Here is a 19,224-nt window from a genome sequence, read left to right on the forward strand (position 1 = left end):
AAGGATTGGAATAACCCACTTGCTCTTACATCAAGGTGATCGCAGGCCAAACTTCCCCAGCTGACCCTTCTCTGGCTTAAGGCAGTCAGGACTATCACCATCAAAATTTAATAAGAGAAACTTCTGGCCAAGATGGAAGCATAGGTAGATACACTGTGCCTCCTCACACAACAAAAAGAAGAATAACAAAAAAATTTAAAAAACAACAACCAGAACTGACAGAAAATCAAACTAAATGGAAGTATGACAACCAAGGAGTTAAAGAAGAAACATTCGTCCAGACCAGTAGAAGGGGCAGAGGTAGGCAGCCAGGCAGAGAGAACTTGTGGCAAAGGGTTGGCTGGAGGACCAGGGCAGACACGGTGGCAGCTGATGGAGCACACAGTCCCACATTTGCATGTGAATACACTGGGAGGAACAACTGGGGAGAAAGATACGCTGTGCAACCCAGAGTTTCAGCACAGGGAAAATAAAGCCTCAAAACCTCTGACTGAAAAAAACCTGTAGGGGTTGTGGTGGGAGAAACTCCCAGCCTCATAGGAGAGTTTGTTGGAGAGACGCACAGGGTTCTAGAACATACACAAAACCACCCACCTGGGAATCAGCACCAAAAGGGCCCAATTTGATTGTGGGTAGTGGAGGAAGTGACTGAAGTTGGCAAAAAGTAAAGGAAGTAGCATTGTCTCTCTTGGATCCCTTCCCCACACACAGTGCTACCACACAGCACCATAGGTTGCCCCACACTGGTAAATACCTAAGGCTCTGCCCCTTACTGCATAATAGGTGCAATGAGACAAAAAAAAATGGCCCAAATGAAAGAACAGATCAAAGCTACAGAAAATATACCACTAAGTGACAAAGAAATAGCCAACCTCTCAGATGCAGAGTTCTAAACACTGGTAATTCACATGCTCACGGAAATGGTTAAGTATGGTTGCAAAATAGAGGAAAAAGTGAAGGCTATGAAAAGCAAAATAAAGGAAAATGTACAGGGAACCAAGAGTAAAGGGAATGAAACCAGGACTCAAATCAGTGGAGTAGACCAGAAGTAAGAAATAAACATTCTACCAGAACAGAATGAAGAAAGAATTCAGAAAAATGAGGAGAGTCTTAGGAACTTCCAACATCCAAATCCTAGGGGTACCAGAAAAAGAAGAGGAAGAGCAAGAAATTGAAAACTGATTTGAACAAATAATAAAGGAGAACTTACCAAATCTGGCAATGGAAATAGACTTCCAGGAAATCCAAGAAGCTCAGAGTCCCAAAGAAGTTGGACCCAAGGAAGCACACACTAAGGTACATCATAATTACATTACTCAAGATTAAAGATAAGGAGGGAATCTTAAAAGCAGCAAGAAAAAAGGAGACAGTTACCTACAAAGGAGTTCCCATCAGACTGTCAGCAGATTTCTCAAAAGAAACCTTATAGACAAGAAGGGGCTGGAAAGAAGTATTCCAAGTCATGAAGGGCAAGGTCCTACATCCAAGATTACTCTATCCAGCAAAGCTAGCATTTAGAATAGAAGGGCAGATAAAGAGCTTTCCAAATAAGGTCAAGTTAAAGGAGTTCATTGTCACCCAGCCTTTATTATATGAAATGTTAAAGGGGCTTAGTATCTAAGAAAAAGAAGATAAAAAATATGTACAGTAAAATGACAACAAACTTACAACTATCAACAACTGAACCTAAATAAATTCAAAAACAAAAACAAAAACAAAGTAACAAAACAACCAGAACAGAAACAGAAACAGAATTATAGAAATGGAGATCACGTGGAGGGTTATCTGGGAGGGGGGAATAAGAGAAACAGTACAGAGAATAAGTAGCATAAATGGTAGGTAGAAAATAGACAGAGGGAGGTAAAAAATAGTATAGGAAATGGAGAAGCCAAATAATTTATATGTATGGCCCATGGACTTGAACTAAGGGGTGGGGGTGAATGCAGGTGGTAGAAGGTGTGCCAAGTTGGAGGGGAATAAAAGGGGGGATAAGACAAATGTAATAGCATAATCAATAAAATATATTTTAAAATTTTGATAAGAGAAAATAGGACAAATTGGACAGTGGTAGAGAGATTTATTAAGCCTAGTGAGTTGTCTCCACACCACAAACTGATTTATCAAACAAAGTAGCAAAACACAGTGCCTTGGTGAGGTGGGAGCAGGGGCACATTCAGATGGGACAAAGTGGTGGAAATGGGACACAGACTTGCTTTTCCTCCAAAGCACACATGCACACCTGTTTTCTAGCATCAGACAGAAAGTTCCCTCGCTTTGTTAACTGATTTCTAGATAACAATGTGACAAGGCAATTTTAACAGAGAATTTTTTTGTTTGTTTTCAAGGCCTGTCTGAGGTCTGACTTCCTCTTTAAGCATCTTAGACTCCTTTGGTGGCACAGGCCCCGGATCCCAGGTCCCTTTCCTACAGGTGCTGGCAGATGCTCACAGACTTGGCTGGCCTGAGACTGTGGTGTGTGGGATGTGTGCCTGGCTCCAGCAGCCAGGATTTAGGCCCTTTGGCATGCTTCCTCTTCTAACTGACCCCTGTCTTCTGTAGAATGCTGTGTGAACTTGAGACTGTTGCTGGGGACTTGCTGCCACCTCAGCCAGCTTGGGCAAACCCAGCACAGCAGATCTTCAAGCCAGTGTGCCTAGCACAAGAATGGCAGCCACTGGCCTTTTGGCCTCCAGTGTCCATTTGCCCCAAGCAGGTAGCTGGAGGGAAAGGGATTCAGAACCATTTTGGTAACATGGGGCTGTCAGGAAGCATGGAACATGTTTGTATAGAGTGCAAGTGTGAATTTAGTATCAGCCAAGCTGACCTGGGTTTGATTCCTGGTCCTCTGCATGACAACTGTATGAGCTGGTTTGGTTGCTGACTCCCCCAGCTGGAGTCCTTATGGGTAAAGGGTGACAACAATTGTCGCAGGATGTTGAGGGGCGTACTGAGAGAAGGCCAGCACAGAGCTCAGCACACCCGCATCTTCAGGAAAGCTCACTCTCCATTATTACTGCCCTGCATGAAAGGGCCTGGAATGGGGGTGGAGGAAGGTGGAGGGAATGGGTCTGTGAGGGCAGATCTGACACCGATGAGTGTTTTTGTTCCATGTGGCCCTGCACAAGTCCTCTACTCGCTCCGCCTTCCCAACACACTGGGGAATTTGGTTTGGTCGTGCACAGGTCACACCTGAAGAGCAAAAGCTCACAGAGGTCACCCAGCCAATGGACAGATTCACACCCATGTCGTCTCCCCATCTGCTCCCCCGGGAGACCCCAAAGGCCCCGTTTCCCCACGTCAGCTCCTCTCCACACTGCTGAGCTTTGTCATCCCTGCTTTTTTAAAAAGCCATTTGCTCTTGTGAGGGAGGAGAAATAATTTTTTCTCCTACCTTTAAAATTTCTTCTGGCTAGTCTAATAATCAAATTAATATGAGACACAGTATCAGAAGGAAATGATGAAATTTTATTACTAATGCACATATGAGGGTTCCATAGGAATATGGGACAAGAGGACAGATCACAGTTGAGACTTACATGCCTTCTTGAGCGAAGGTGAGGAGTAGAGAGAGGGTTTGGACACCATCGTGGAGGAAGGCAATTCACGTGCAGATGGAGAGGCCAATGTCTGGTAGACAAGTCTTTGCTAGGCCATCTTTAACAGTAATTGATAGGGAGGACTTCGGACAAAAGGGCCTTACTAGGTTTCTTCCTGTCCATCACACTTAGTTCACATTAAACTATAGTTATCTGTGATGATATCTCCCTTCCTAGAGCAGGTCCTCTGTCTACATTCTTTTAGGCAGTTAGGAGGAGGGTTAAAGGTTTTTCCTGTCTTTTGTTTTTTTAAATAATCAGCTTAAAATAATAATTAATATCCTCAAAAGTAATATTTTGGGTTGGCAAATTCTGCTCCCCCTCACGCCACAAGATTAATTCAAAGCCCTTAGCTCAGCCCATGGAGACCCTTTACTCCCCACCTCAGGCCATACAGGACCCACAGGCTTGTCCACAGGAAGGTGGCTCTATGGCTGCCCCTTCTTTGCTGCTGTGCCCCCTCTCCTCCAATGATGCCCCCTTAAGTGCAGCCTCTCTGGGAAGCTGTGCCGCATTCCCCAGCCAGGGCAGTGTTTACTTCTCTGCTAGAGAAGGAGTTGTAACCAACCAGTTTGCATGTATATGCGATGATCAATTGAAAAAAATTCAGCTCAACCCACAAGTATTGGCTTTCCTTTGTGCGATGGGACTAAAAGTAGTGTTTTGTTCACAAGGTTGTTTAAAAAAAATTGAATAACCCTAGCTGGTGTGGCTCAGTGGACTGAGCGCCAGCCTCTGAGCCAAAGGGTTTCTGGATCGATTCCCAGTAAGGGCACGTGCCTGGGTTGTGGGCCAGATTTCCTGTTATGGGGCATGTGAGAGGCAATCACACATTAATGTTTCTCTCCCTCTTTTTCTCCTTCTCTTTCCCTCTGTCTAAAAATTAATAAGTAAAATATTTTTAAAAATTAAACAAGTTAATTTAGGCAAAGTGGTTAAAATAATGGTTGGCTCACAGTAAGAGCTAATAAAGGTTGGCTGTTATGAATACTATACTCTTAGTAGATGTTAAATTAATGTATGAAAACAGAATGAAAAGGAGCCCAATTTACCCTTTTGTATCTCAGACTTTTGGTTTCTTTTCTTGTATATCCATAGAATTTTTTTCCCAAAGTGGCTGTTCAAAATTAATCAAATGCAAAGAATGAATTTGTTTAAATATCACAGAAAAAAATGGCATGCTAAATCATACAACATTACTTATTGGAAGGTGTCAAGCATTCAAACTACATGACACCACTGAACTATAGGTTGCTTTTCAATAAAAATCTATTCCTTGACTAACAGTGAAGAACTTGTATTAAAAAAATAGAAATTTTGATGCTGGTACAATGAGAGAAAGCTGTCCCTTGAGCATATTTTGGGCCTGTTTTAACCAAATTTGTTTCAGTTTTGGTGAAATCAAAGTTTTCATGGTTTTTCAATGATGTGGAGACACATTACTGTTTTGTTTACATCCTCTGGATTTCAGTGTTCTAAAGGGCCCTAGTCATAGACTGAGGAGAAAAGAGACAGAAAGCCATTAACATTTGTTGAGTTCTAATCATGCGCCAGGCAGAGTGCTCAGAGTTTGAAAAGTCTCACCTAGGATGTGGAATAAACAAGAAAAGAACTGTTAAATATGTGATGAAATGTAAGCATTTCGAGACTCTACAATGCAACAAACTGTAGCCCCTCTCTCTCCCACCCACTTGCGCATCCATTCATTAAGTCCCCAGTGCTATGGGGCATTTTTGTCATAACAGCCCAGTGTGTGAGGGAAATCAAGACGGTGAAGTTAACGTCCACTCTGCAAGAAGTGTGTGTGTGAGAGTAGTGTTCAAACAAGCCGACATGCAGTATAAGTGACAACATATGACATACCAAGTAAGACATTTCATAGTCCCACAGTTTGGTTATAATTACACTTTTGAAATCTAGGGCTAAATTTTGAAAAATATGTTATAGCACTGTAATCTACATGGATATTTGTGTTGGCTGAATAGTCATTTATTGCTAGAACTAGAGTGAAGGTCTATTTATTGTAGTAGGCATATGTTTATTACACTAGCTGTTAAAAAGAAATTTCTTACTATTTTAGTCTTTTCTCTCAAGTTTAATAGAGAACAATAAAATGAACATAAGATAAATAACACACAAAAGGAGGCATAAGAGTACAAATTAGTCCACTGCAATTGGTAAGAATAGTAGACATATATGCATTTGGAGAACTGGAATGATAGGCCAATATGTTGTACAGTTGTACATCAACTTTTTTAAACCACATGACATATTGTGTCATTTTGAAAGTAACTACAAGTGTCATTTACATACATTTATTCCTTTGACAAAATAGGTATGAAATAGTCAAATGACAGCATTTAGAATGCCTGGAATTTTACTACGTCTGTTTTTAAAAAGCCAAAGGAAAATCAATTCTGCCCTCTGGTGTAATAAAAACAAGTCATTGTAACTCCTTTATTTCCCCTTCAAACAAAAAATAACACCTAATCCAGTTATTCCTCATTGTTGAAGGGTCCTTATGCTATTTCAGCTGAGTGGCTTTTCCCAGGTAATTTAAGATAGTCACAGGTTTTTAAAACATTTTTGATGGGAATGCTACTGAAACTGCCTGCAGTAAACCCACTGCATTGTTCTTTGGTGACTCAGCACGCTCATTATAAGCATGCATTAGCTCACTGTCTCTAACTCAGAGATTACCTCAGGGTTCAGTGAGAACTGGCTGGTCCTGCTCTGAGTGGCCCATGGATTGTACTTTTCTGGTTTGTCGCACACTGTGTTCGAGCCTCTGTTCCGTGCAGCATTGCTGCCCCACTCTGGATGTCAGCCAGGCATCCGGAGTTGGGTAACCAGAAACCTGTTTGCAGAAACCTGAAGCCATGAGGCAGAGATGGGTTTGACTGAAACAGGTGGCCTCCAGATGCAGAAGCAAACCCAAAAAGTAGAGCAGAAAATCAACAGGGTGAATAAACAGGGAACTCTCAGGGGACAGAAGCAAAGGCAGACACCAAAAGAATGACAATGAAGGGAAGGGTTGAGGTGTGACCGAAGAACAATATGAGAGTTCCAAGTACCTGTAACCCAGAAGAAATCCTGCCACTTCTTGAACGGGGCTCAAGTTCACATTCACTGATCTTCTTTAAGTCCTGGCCTTCCCTCATCATTGTCACAGGGAACAAACTTTGGTAGGAAGATAAAGTAGTTGGGAGCAGATTACAAATACAGACTCCCTGGCTGGGTTTTCCTGAGATGGTGAAGCAGTTGGTGAGAAATAGGGCCTCTGAGCCTTCATTTTAAAAAAAGAAAAAAGAAAAGCCCACAGATCACCTTGATCCAGAAGGTATAAAGCCTCCAATTTGAGAAACAAAATCGATGCCTCAAATCCTATAATTCAAACTTGTTTACCACATGCCTGAATTGAATCTGCAACATACAAGTTACAAGTGGTTACTAACACTCAGTAACTCTTTGTCTAGAACCTTATTCTCTTGAAACTTTTTGATGTCATACAGACTAGCAGTAATGCTGTTTAGGAAGTAATTCTTTAAAAATAAATTAAATAAAACTTAACATTTCCATTTCCCCCCATGATATTTCCTCCAGTAAAGCAACATGTTGGTAAAATTACTCCTAAGAGCTCTGATACTGGGAGTAAATTTGTAAAATGACAGGATTAGAATCAAGGAAATCAATTTGAGCATCAAGCATTCACTTTTCGGTAAATATTCACCTAGAGGGTTTTGCAGTGCCCACTTGTAAATGTACCCAATTCTGTGAGACAAATGTTTCGTGGCTCATCATTCATCTAGCTTCTAAACTTCATTTCATTTAAAAAACCTTTGATGTTTCTTTAAAATTTGTCTATTTTACCAATGTATATAAACTTCAAATGACAGTGCAGAATGATTTTTCCAAATACTTTTTCCACCAAAAGTACATGTTTCATATACAGAAGAGAAATCAGTAGTTCTTTTCTCCTTAATCATTTCTTGTGAATCATTACTAGGATAGATCTTAAAGCAGATTGCATTTAGAGTTTTTGTATCTGTAAGTGAAATTTTGCTACAATCCCTGAATCCAGTGGCTACAGGGAGGCTGGTCTTGCATTTCACTTTCCCCAGGGAAGTCGTGGTTTACACCTGCTCTTCTGGTGTCCTGTTTAGTTAATGCCCCTTTCACTCTCAAAGAAAATCTCAGTTTGGATGATAAAGAGTTAGGTAAATAGTATCAACTCACAAGTAAATAATATTCTTCCTCAGATTTAATGAAAGCTTTACTTTTCTTTCCAGAAAAAAAAAGCTACATTAAAAAAAAAGACATCTTAGTATGTTTAAGAAAAGAACTAAATGCTTCTTTCTATATAACTTTGGAAATAATAATCTATAGTGCAAATTTTTGGAAAGTCCCCTTTAGTGCTTGAAAACTAGAAAAGCTGAATTTGACAAAAATTTGTATGCTTTGCAAGAATGCTTTTTACATTAAATTTTTTATTCTATTTTATTTATTTATTTTTAGAGAAAGTGGAAGGGGAGGAGAAAAAGAGGGAGAGAAACATCAATGTGTGATTGATTACCTCTTACACACCCTGTATCAAGGACCTGGCCTGCAACCCAGGCGTGTGCCCTGACTGGAAATCGATTTAGTGACCCTTTGGATCACAGGCTGGTGCTCAATCCATTGAGTCACACTATCCAGGGCTGTTTTTCACATTTTTAAAGACTTGTGAAAAAAATTTAAAAAGGATACTTTATGACATCTGAATGTTCTATGAGGTTCAAGTTTCAGTGTTCATGAATAAGTTTTATTGGAACATGGCCACACCCTTCCCTGTGTATCTTGTCTCCAGCTGCTTTTGTGATACATGGGAAGGGTGAGTAAATTATGACAGAAACCACAAAGCACAGAAAGCACAACTATATCTGGTCCTATGTACTAAAAGTTGGCTGGCGCCTGCTTTAGAACAGCGTGATGCACTTACTTTTTCTGGTAGGATTATGGTCAGTGCACCATGTAGTGTGGATCTGTAGTGTGATGAACTAATCAGCAAACTCAAAGTAATAAACAAGCCAATACATACACATATGCATACATGTACAGAAAGTCTTAGAAGGTTCCATTTCAGTGCATGAAAATTTCAAGAAAACTTTAAATAAAAATATTTTAATCTGAAAAATAATTTAAAAAATAAAAAAATACATATTCCTCTTAACACCACATACAAATTTTTTCTGAATCAAAGGGGAACATGCAATGATCCGTTTAAGTCTTAACCTTGAGACTGGAGAGTTGCTGGGTGCTTTGAGTTCCTTAGCACAGGGTCATTGGAGGCTGTTGCAGAAGGGGCAGGTGATTATTGAAGACATGTTTTACAGGTAGCAAGACCAAGGCTAAAGTCATGGCACACCTTCACCTGTCAGAGTTTGGCACCTCAGCACCCCCTGTATTCTGAGGTGCTATCTTGCACTCTCCAGAGAGAATGGCAGGCAGCATGAGTGGGGCAGTCTGACATCGCTCACCGTGGAGAGGTGACGCACGGCGTTGTCATGCTCTTGGCGGTCTCCCACACAGCTCCCCCCTTACTAGTTCCAAAGTGCAAGGGCTGTAATTAATGGAGGGGGAGTGGTATGTGCAGGAGGTTTACAAATCCTAATCCCACCTGAAAAAAGCTCTAGCTGGAGAGGAAAAGATCATAGTGGATGTCATGTTGCCAGTAAAGCCTGAGCACTGCAGCTCTTGGTTTCTCAGTATCTCTCTGTGTCCTAATCTCTGAGACCTGAGGGCATTTCTAGTCTCCTGCCAGGGACAGGGTCTCTGTGTAGAATCTACGCACAGTGCACAACTGAAGGAAATAATTGAATTAATTTTGTAATGATGTTCCAGTTTAAAACATGCCTCTAGTTCATAAAATGTCTAGATAATTAAGGAAAAAATATTATTATGGAATATTCTATTCATTATTTTGGTTTATACATTTTATTGATCTTGGGCATATACATCCTAACTTAAAACAATGACAATAACAGTAGTGTCCTCATAGGAAAAGAGCTTAATAGGAAATGAGCCAATGCAGAGCTTGTCTGAATGATCTAAATGGCCAGGTAATGCACCTCAACTTTTCTACAGATTATCAGCCTTCCCACTCACTAGTAATCCTTTGAAATGCTATGCCTTCAGGCATAAAAATGTTTCATTATGTAGACTGAAAGAGTAAAATAAATCTTAACTTTTCCTATTTCCATGACTATTAAATCCAGTTTTAATAACATCTTCTCTTTACCTTTGACTATCAAGTTAATGCAGAGTATACTGCCCTCTATGCCTGCTGGCCTCAGTTAATATTTGATGGGTGAACTGATACATGCACTGGCCTGCAGTGCCCTCGGCATCATGGATGAGGTATGAGATAAATTCACACGGGCTACTGAGTCCTGTGGAGAAAAAGGGACCGCATGACTACTCCCTGAAGCTGGGAGTGCCTCAGAGGGGTTTGGCCACTCTCTCAAGGGGAGAGTGCCCTGACCCTTGCCTGGACAGGTTTTTATTGGGTTTAATTTGCACAGGAATATGGGTACAGCTTATTAATCATTGTCAAGCAGTAAGGATCAAACAATAGATAGCATACAAAGAACTATTAGGGCTTCTTCTAAGTTAGGGTCTATCAGCTAAAAAGCTATGAAACTTTGGGAAACAAACTTATTTCCTGCTTGGGCCTTCATCATTTAACTAAGAGCATTCTTAGCAAAGCAGGCTTCACAGGATTTTACATATTTTTTCTCAGGCCTAATCCTCTGGGGAGCCCGCCCTTTCCAGCACAGGGTTGCACCACCCTCTGTCATTGTTTCAGGCTTAAGTCAGGCAGAGGAGGTGAATAGCCAAGGAATTTTTGGAGACTTCTCCTAGTCTCAGGGCAGTCAGGCTTCGTCAAAGCCGAGGGGCAATGGTCCATCACCCCCTTTCTTCATAGTCCCCCAAGTCCTTCCCTGGGGCCTCCACATGATCATGCCTGTCTTAGGTCATTCCCCTCTTGGGGAATCTTACCCATCATTGGCTAACTGATCAAGTATTGGGGGCCAGCTATGAAAAAAGGAGCAGAAGCCGCACTCCTGCCAGGGAGACAAGCTCTGTCTCCTTAGTTGGTTATGGTCTGAAGGTTGTCACTCAGCCTTAGCCATGGGGGTGTGGGCGGTTACAGCTCCTGAAACCAGGTAGGGCAGTTCCCAACAGTGAATGAATGAATAAGTGAGTCATTAAACTGCTCCAGATGTCCAGGCCCTGACACCAGCTGGGTAGGAGCAGAAGGAACAGTCTTTGAGGTTGGCTTGTCAGCTGGTTGGAAGGGATCCAGCTAACTGTCCTGGCACGGCCTCACAGAGACTGTTGCAGTGACATGTTTCTCATCATGTGGTGTAAGAACAGAGGTGGGGAGAGGTCATTTCTTAATTCACACCCGGAAACCCAGGTTGGGAGTAGGAAGAGCCGGCAGAGCGGGTGGCATGTGCTCGTGTCCCTGGGCCCACACACCACTGCTGTTTCAGTTCAGTTTGTTACAGCTGCATCTGGGCCGTTAGAATAAGGGAGGGTGTTTGTCAGGGTGTGTGGTCACTGCCAAATGTCCTCCTCATTGCACGTTGAACAGGCTTGGACAGGGTTCCAGAGAGCAGACTGCATACCCTATATGGAGAAAATGGGTAAAAAGGATCTATTGGGAATAAAAGTCCACTGATAGCAAATTTTACAGAACCAGAGGTTGTTTTTAAAGTATTTGGTCCATCTGTAGCTGAACTGCTTAGGAAAATTCCACAATGTTCCTGAATGTGCGGTTTCTCCCAGGTTGTGTTTGGTCATTTACCACCTTTGCATCCACACTCTGTGAGGTCTGGAAACCACTCTCTCTTTCCATCATCCAGCAAATCCCATTCAAGGCTAAATCCTGTCCTTCTAGCACCAAAGTGCCTGTTCCATGCTCCATCGTTTCCACCTTCCCCAGGCTCTCACTGCATCCCTCTCAGACTTCCGCAGCGACCTCTGAATAACAGGGGCTGCTCCTCCCTCGGGTCCCCGCACATTGCAATCCAGGACATTTGTAAAAGCTCCATGCTGATCATTCCGCTGCCTTACTCAAAAGATGTGGCGCCCTCTGCATGGAGTCTGCAGCCTGCCCAGGGGCCCTGCTGGCCTTCACAACTCAGCCCACATTCCAGCAACCCTGACTGCCTTCCCAGTATCAATCCCACTCTTTCATTTGTGTCCCCAGGCTAGCCCTGTTCTGTCTACATTGTTTCCCCCAATCCTCTCAGTGGTTCTCTGAAGCTTAGCTCAGGTATTACCTGCTTTCTGAATCATCTCCCTCTTCCATGTGCCATTTTTGAGTCCCTCCTACCAGCCTCTGTCCCAGCACCATCTGACAACTTATTTAAATGCCTTCTGAGGGGAGAAAGAAAACTTACCTCCACTCTTCTAGGTTCTTTCAGCTGGTTTAATAATATACATAAGCCAGATTAACAACAGAAAGTGACCAAATTTAATTACATATGTGGGTATGGGAACCCCATATACAGGACAGAGTCAGAGACCCCACCTACATGAGAGTTTAGGAAACAGAGAGTGAAAAGGAGGTGTATATGACATTCTGAGCTAAGCATTAGGTAAAGCACCTGGAGGCTTCAGAGGGAAGGAGGGTCATGCACAAGATGATAAAAAGAGCAGATGTTTAGTAATTAGATATTTTCCCTGCCCTATAGACAGGTTATAAACAGTTATTTCTACTGATAACACTTGTCATGGGCAAGTTTCTAATTTAAATTTTTTAAGGGAGAGGGGAAAATTCTTGTGAGCTCACAGGGTCTAGATTACCTTCAGGTCAAAATAACTCACATGCCAAAGTGGCACATCTTAGGGTGGCCTACTCTGAACTCTCACTTTTCTCCCTCACCCACCCCATCCTGAACAGAGCCAATGCCTGCCTGTTCAGAGCCAGTGACTGACACATATGCTCAACAGATGAACATCGAGTGGACATAAGGGCCAATAAGTGTTAGCAAAAAATTGTACCCACCAAATTTTCACTTGGTTGAACATTAGAAGCCTAGGGAGTTTTTAGATATGCCCAAGCCCACCTTAAGAGACCCCGGCTAATTTAATTGTTAAAAATTTGCCAGGTTATTATACAATACAGCAGTGACTAAGAATATGGACAATCCCCTCATTTGATGATGAGAAAATTGAGGCTAGTAGGACCTAAATGACTTGCCCGAATGCATAGTTGAGTAATGGCAGAGCCCAATTTGGAATCTAAATGACTCAACTCTTCTTAAGAACAAAATGGCTGAGTATCCAAGGTTGGGGTTCCAAAACAGGATAAGACACTATAGTAGTGTCCCAAGCATGGTGGCAGTCACACAGTTACCACCTATCTTAGTATGTTTGGACTTCTGTAACAGAATATCATAGATATTCATAGAAAGTGACCAAATTTAAATTGTGTGGCTTATAAACACCACACAATTTATTTCTCGCAGTTTCGAAGGCTGGGAAATTGAAGATCAAGATGTGGGGAGATTTAGTGTCTGTGGAGAGCCCACCTCCTGGTCCATAGACAGCTGTCTTTTTGCTGTGTCCTCACGTAGCAGAAAGGGGAATAAGCTCTCTGGAGTCTTTTTTACAAAAGCACTAATCCCATTCACGAAGACTCTACTTTCATGACCTAATCATCTCCCAAATTCCCCACCTCCAAGTAATCACACTGATACAGGTTTCAACCTAGAAATTTTGGAGGGACAAACATTGAGTCTACAGTACAACCTCAGGCTGGAAGGGGTAAGGGGAGGGAGTGTCTCCCTGAACCTGGAAGAGAGAGGAGTGTAGAGGTGGCTTGAGGGGAGCAGTAACCATGTCTTGAAAAGCCTGGGCAGACTGAGATGACTTTGTAGGGGGAAACCAAGGAACTCTCTGCTCCTCCCATCCCCAAACTCTATCTAACTAATGACTATAACTTCAATTCCATTTTGGAAGCCATATAGCCAAACCGCTAGGCCAGTGCTGCTTTTACCATATAATATTAAAAGGATGCTTGTTGAGCATCTAATATACACAAAAACTATTCTGTGTTTCCTCCTTCCATGGTGTCACATTTCACTTCTAACTTATGGCCTTATTTTATACACATTTGTCCAAAAGGGCTCTCAATCACAGTAATAGTTTAGAGGGAACAGCCCAGAACACTGGACTGGGAGATTGGAGCCCAGATGTCCAGTGGCCAAGCACCAGCCCTGTTACTCAATTTCCATGACTTTGGAACAGCGATATCTCTATTTCACTGGTATATTCTGAGGCCTAACCAGGAATTTGAAAAGCATGATGGAAAATAAGGACAATATTACAGGCCGTAAATGCACCATTGAGGAAGAAAAAAATTTTAATAATTAAAGGACTTGTTATATAGGTTATTTATTCTATGTGACTAATAGTTGTTGCAAGTACAGAACTGTAAATTCTGTCCTTGAAATCTTGGCTCATTCAGTCATCACTACCCACAAAGGAGACCTATATTAACACTGGTTGACAAGATGAGAAGACAGGTTCCCAGAGATGAAGGTCACTTCAGAGCAGCAGGAGCAAGGTAGCTGGGGCCACAAGACTCCTTGCATTTTAAAAGGTGGTAGAACCTGAAGCTTGTGCCTTAATCAGCAAAATGCTGTTTGTTGAAGACACTGAACATTTTCACTTCACTCACCATCTAAATTGTGTTTTTTCTATCCACACATATCACTCTTCTTCTCCTCTGTCAGTCTTCATTGTTAAATGAGACAGTAACTCCTCCAGTTGGGACATTTTACTTCTAATATGTCTGATGTGAACTACCACTAAAAACATGACACTGATGTTCACTTACTGTATATTCTGGATAGGCCCTTCCTTCTGACTCCTCCTTAAAGAAATACACTGTCTTTCAGTGAAGGGACACTGGCTCCAGGCAGAGCGGAGTTCAAATTCTGCCTTCACCCCTGCTCTTGGCCGTGAACAGCTCATGTAGCCTCCCGAGCTCTGACTCCAGATACTCATCATCTATAGGTCATTTACGTGGAGCCCCAGCACAGCCCCTGCACTTAAGATAATGACTTCACTTCCTTTCATTATCTTTGTGCCTCTTCCTATTTTGCATTTCTTGTTATTGCAGTCTCCCAAAATAAAAGAAGTTAATAAAATGCTGAGTGGATCCTGAGAGTGTTGTCCAAACCACCCCCCTCCATCCCATGAAATACTTGGCTTCTTTTTCTTCCTCTTTTTTTTTTTTTTACAAATCAGTTTAGTTTCTGTCCCTGGATTTACAGCTACCTTCTCTCAGAAGGCAGATTCCCGACATTAACGTGGGCGCCATCTCCTGGTTATTTGGGGAAGCTGTACCTATCTCATAGGGTTTTCTAACCACAGGTAACCAAATTCAAGTATTATTATCACATAACTTTTAGAGAAATAGGTAGAATAGCAACTCAAATAGAATCTCAACTTCTTTGTATCTTAGCATCTTTGTTTGAACTTACTGTAATTTCGTGGCTGAAAGATAAAATAATTGTCTACTTATTTTACAAAATGATTTTTATTTGAAGAGTTGAGCTTTTAAAAAGTGGTTAAAAATTGTAGAAAATAGTGAATGATGATTAGATTTGGAGGCTGTAATTTTGAATGAAGTCTAATTCCCCAGCTGCCCAGACCTTCCAAAGCAAAGCAGTTCCATTTATACAAATAGGAAGGCTTTCTTGGCAGTGGGGTTGTTGCCTCCTAAGTAATACATTTCTTCATGAAGCAGGTGATGTGTAAGGAAACCACTCACCGGACACCCCCTTTAGAAGTCACTGCTCTCTCTCCTCAAGAAAAACTTGGTCCAGTCTTTCAAACAACTTCTAGATGCCTGGGAACCACATGGTAAGCAACAAGCAGAGCTTTTCTTCAACAAAGCCCTGTGGAGAAGAAGCCTTCCTAAGGTGAGAAGACTTCTGCAGGGAGAGCAGACACACAAGGTATGAATGACAAAAGAAAGGGCCTCCAGAAATGCTGAGTAGTGGGGGGATGGTGGCTATCAGACTGAGAAGTCAGAGCTCTCCTCGTGCTCCTGAGGTGGACAGGTAAGTCAAGTGACACAGTTAGGAAGCTTCATGTTGCCCATCTGAGAAATCAAGCTGTCGCCAGTGAGGGAGACAAAGGATGGAGGATGAGAAATGTCCCTATGATTCCTATGTACATGAGGTATAGGACATGTAACCATCACTTTTACTCCACATACCCCCTCTGGCTTCCCACAGCTTCCTGTAGCTAAAAAGTATGCACTATGCTAGTCTTTTATAATATAGGAGTTGAGATTATTTGGGTACCCAAATCCCTTTTTTTTAACGTTTTTTGAAGTTCAGCTGACACATTGTGGTACATGCACAGTTTCCTGGTGCAGAGGACAAGGTACTTTTTCTCTTACCTGAAAATCATAAGAACCTGTAGTCCAGAAAGTCAATAACAGATAGCTATTAATAAAAAACTATTGCCACTTAAGCCTCAAAATTTTGATAAAGTTTTCCCAACTTTTTAGCTGTTTTATTTTCATTATTCCCACAGTGAATTACTACAATCAACCTGATGTAATCTTACATTTCAATAATAAATTATCTTAGCAATTATGCCAAAATACCATTGACAAAGAAAGGCTTTCTGTGGTCATTTTTACCTGAATTTGTGTTTATGTGTTTGTTTAATGGCTGAGCCTAGTTTTTGGCTATGCTTAATTTAAGTTTTTCTAGGAAAAAAATTTTTACCACCAAGACTATATTCCCTCTAGATCACTGTATCCACAGCCTGGCCTCGGTTCCCACCTGTTTCCATGGAAACTTCACTTTGCTTCTCCAGCTCAGGCCTGTCCTCAGAGCTCTGGAGGCATCGGAACATCGAACTGCTTAACCAGTATCACCTCCAAGGTTCCGCAAACTCAATGTAGTCAGAGCCATTTTCCTGATTTTTCCTCCCCATCTTGTTCCTCCACTTCCTCCCACCACCACTGCTTTCCCCTCTCCTTCATTGCTCCTTATGCACTAAACTTACATTCCTATTTCACCATGTAGTTGCACAAGCCAAAACATCATCCTGAATTCCATTCTCTCTTATAGCTACATGTTCGTTTCCTTTCAATACTTGTTCATTTTAATTTGCAGTTGATTCATTCTTCCATCTTCATGACCAACACCCTAGTCCAATCTACTATCATTTCTTTGTTTTTAAATATAATTTTAATTTTTAGCATATATTTTAATTGGTGACACAAAGGTACAAACCCCCAAATTCAGAATATATAGAATAGTATACACTGAAAAGTATCCTTCTCTAGGCTAGTCCTGGAGCCAACCTGTTACTCTCCACTGTTGTGGACTGCTCTACCTGGTTCTAGGAATTGTAACTCTACCCCCTGTGGCTAAGGAGGAATCAGTGACCTCTGGAATGTGAGCCTCAGGAGACAAAGCTTGTCTCTGGTAGTACGTGCTGCCTCAGTTTCCTCCCTGCCCCCAAAGCTTGGTCGAAGTCCATGATGAGTAAGACCCCTCAGAAGAGGGGCAACCTATGCCAGACACGACCACTTGGGAGGTCATCATGAAAAGACTTTGGGAGCTGCAACAAAGAGCAATGGATTCTCGCCCCTGGCTTTGAGATAGTCCGAGTCCCCACGTTCTCTGGGAGAAGCGCTTCCTGCCTCTAATCCACTTAAGCCTGAATACCTGATAAGGAGAGGTGCAGCTGCTTACCTTGCTAGAGCGTGTCTACGAGACAAATCTGGCATCACAAAGACTTCCTGATAAAGCTGTGAAATCTGCTCTACTAACAGTGCTTTCCTTCATACAATAAGGGTTCTAGAGGAAATGAGTATGTCTCCCCAAAGTTCTGCAACCCCCTTTCCTGACAGACTCTGACTCATACTAAGCCCTCAGATCTCATTGAAATCCTTGCTGCCCTATATTCCTGTGTATTACAACCCAATCAAAGCCCTTAAAGGAAGGGGCTCAAAGCCTTTTCCCCCTGAGAAACTGGCCACTGCTCAAGGCCTTTTTCCTCTGGGGAAACTGGCTACCTCTCCTCCCCAAGTAGATCACATCATGTCCCTTGTCTTGTTTACTTTCATCTGTGGAGTTTGGGGGGGAGGTGCAAGAAAAGACGCCCCCACTCTCCCCCAGGCATTTCAGGCTGTCAGGTCCTTACGTGTCCTTGCAGCGTAGTCCAAATATCCAAGCACTCTATTATGCAACTTGAGTTTTCTTTTTAACATAAACAAATTATTTACTAATGTGTAAAAGAAATGCCCTAATTAAATCAACCTTGAAAGTACTTGCATGTAAAATGTTTGTGATAAGATAACTGAACACAGTAAAAACAGATAAACAAACAGATTTGCTCATTGCACAGAGCTTGTTTAGTGTCACATTAAATTCCTGTCTGGAAGGATGATGAAATTTTTACTCTTCTTTTTGTAGACCCTGGAACAGGCATCATTGTTCATGACACATTCCACCACTGACTTCTCATTGTCCAAACTTCTTGTTATTGTGCTTTCCTCCCCAACCCAGCCGTCATGTTGGCACAATATGCCATTTATAAAGTTGAGACGGTCTAAATTTTTCTGCCATCAACTGTAGTTTCTTCAAACTTCTCTTAGGTTACATGAAAACTGCCTTGTTTCCAGTGTGCTCTCAGTTTTCACGATGAGGCTCCTGACATCAGAAGTGATAACCGTCTGGTTTGGCTATGGCACCCATTTTTCACACAGCCATTCCTGCTCCTACTTTCTTCACCTGCTCACGGAAGTCTCTCCTCTCCACTAAGTGCCACCTTCCGACCAGCTGCTGAGTGGTGGCTTTGGTGTGTGTGGGCCACATGCAGGGTGAGCAGAGAGAGTGTGTTGCAGGGAGCTGGCCTCTTGGTTTTTTACTTTTTAATTAAAAATTTTATCTTGGTGCTCATTCCATAAAGAGCTTTTTTATTCTTTAAACAGCTGCATGGCACCTTATTATAGAAATAAACTGCAATTTAACTAGTCTTTTATTGACAGCCTTTTTGTTATTGTATTTTTGTGTCTGTAAAATAAATTCCTAAAAGTAAAGTTACTAGAGTAAAAGCAAAGCTACCATCATTTCTCCTGGAAGCAAGAGCATCCCAATTGATATTTCTTCAACAACTCTTGACCCTTGTGATTCCTTCTGTACTCTTCATCTGGAGTATTCACTTTCCCATGCAAGTGCCCAGTTGTACCAGAACCATTTGTTGAAAAGGACTCTTTCCCCTTACTGAATTATATTATGCCTCTGTCAAAAATCAACTGACTATCTCTCTTTCTCTTTCTTCCTCTGTCCCTCTCTCAGAACTCTATTTTGATACATTGATCTATATATCTACTCATACATAAATTTCAAACAGTCTTGGTTACTCTAACTTTTACTATCATGGGTTTTTTGCTCAATGTAATTTTAGAATTAGCTTCTAAACTTCTATCAAAGAAAGAAAGAAAGAAAGAAAGAAAGAAAGAAAGAAAGAAAGAAAGAAAGAAAGAAAGAAAGAAAGAAAACAAATCCTAAATACCACACATAACAAACTTCTACTGGGG

General features: G+C 41.7%; 1 pseudogene; it reads right to left on the bottom strand.

Annotated features, from left to right (window-relative positions):
- Positions 1 to 18,042: 18,042 nt before the first annotated feature.
- Positions 18,043 to 18,499, bottom strand: LOC119041103 (fatty acid-binding protein 5-like; annotated as a pseudogene).
- Between the last annotated feature and the right edge of the window lie 725 nt (positions 18,500 to 19,224).

The sequence above is a fragment of the Artibeus jamaicensis genome, unplaced genomic scaffold (genome assembly GCF_021234435.1).
Source record: "Artibeus jamaicensis isolate MK-2021 breed Jamaican fruit bat unplaced genomic scaffold, CSHL_Jam_final contig_384, whole genome shotgun sequence".
Classification (NCBI taxonomy): Eukaryota; Metazoa; Chordata; class Mammalia; order Chiroptera; family Phyllostomidae; genus Artibeus; species Artibeus jamaicensis.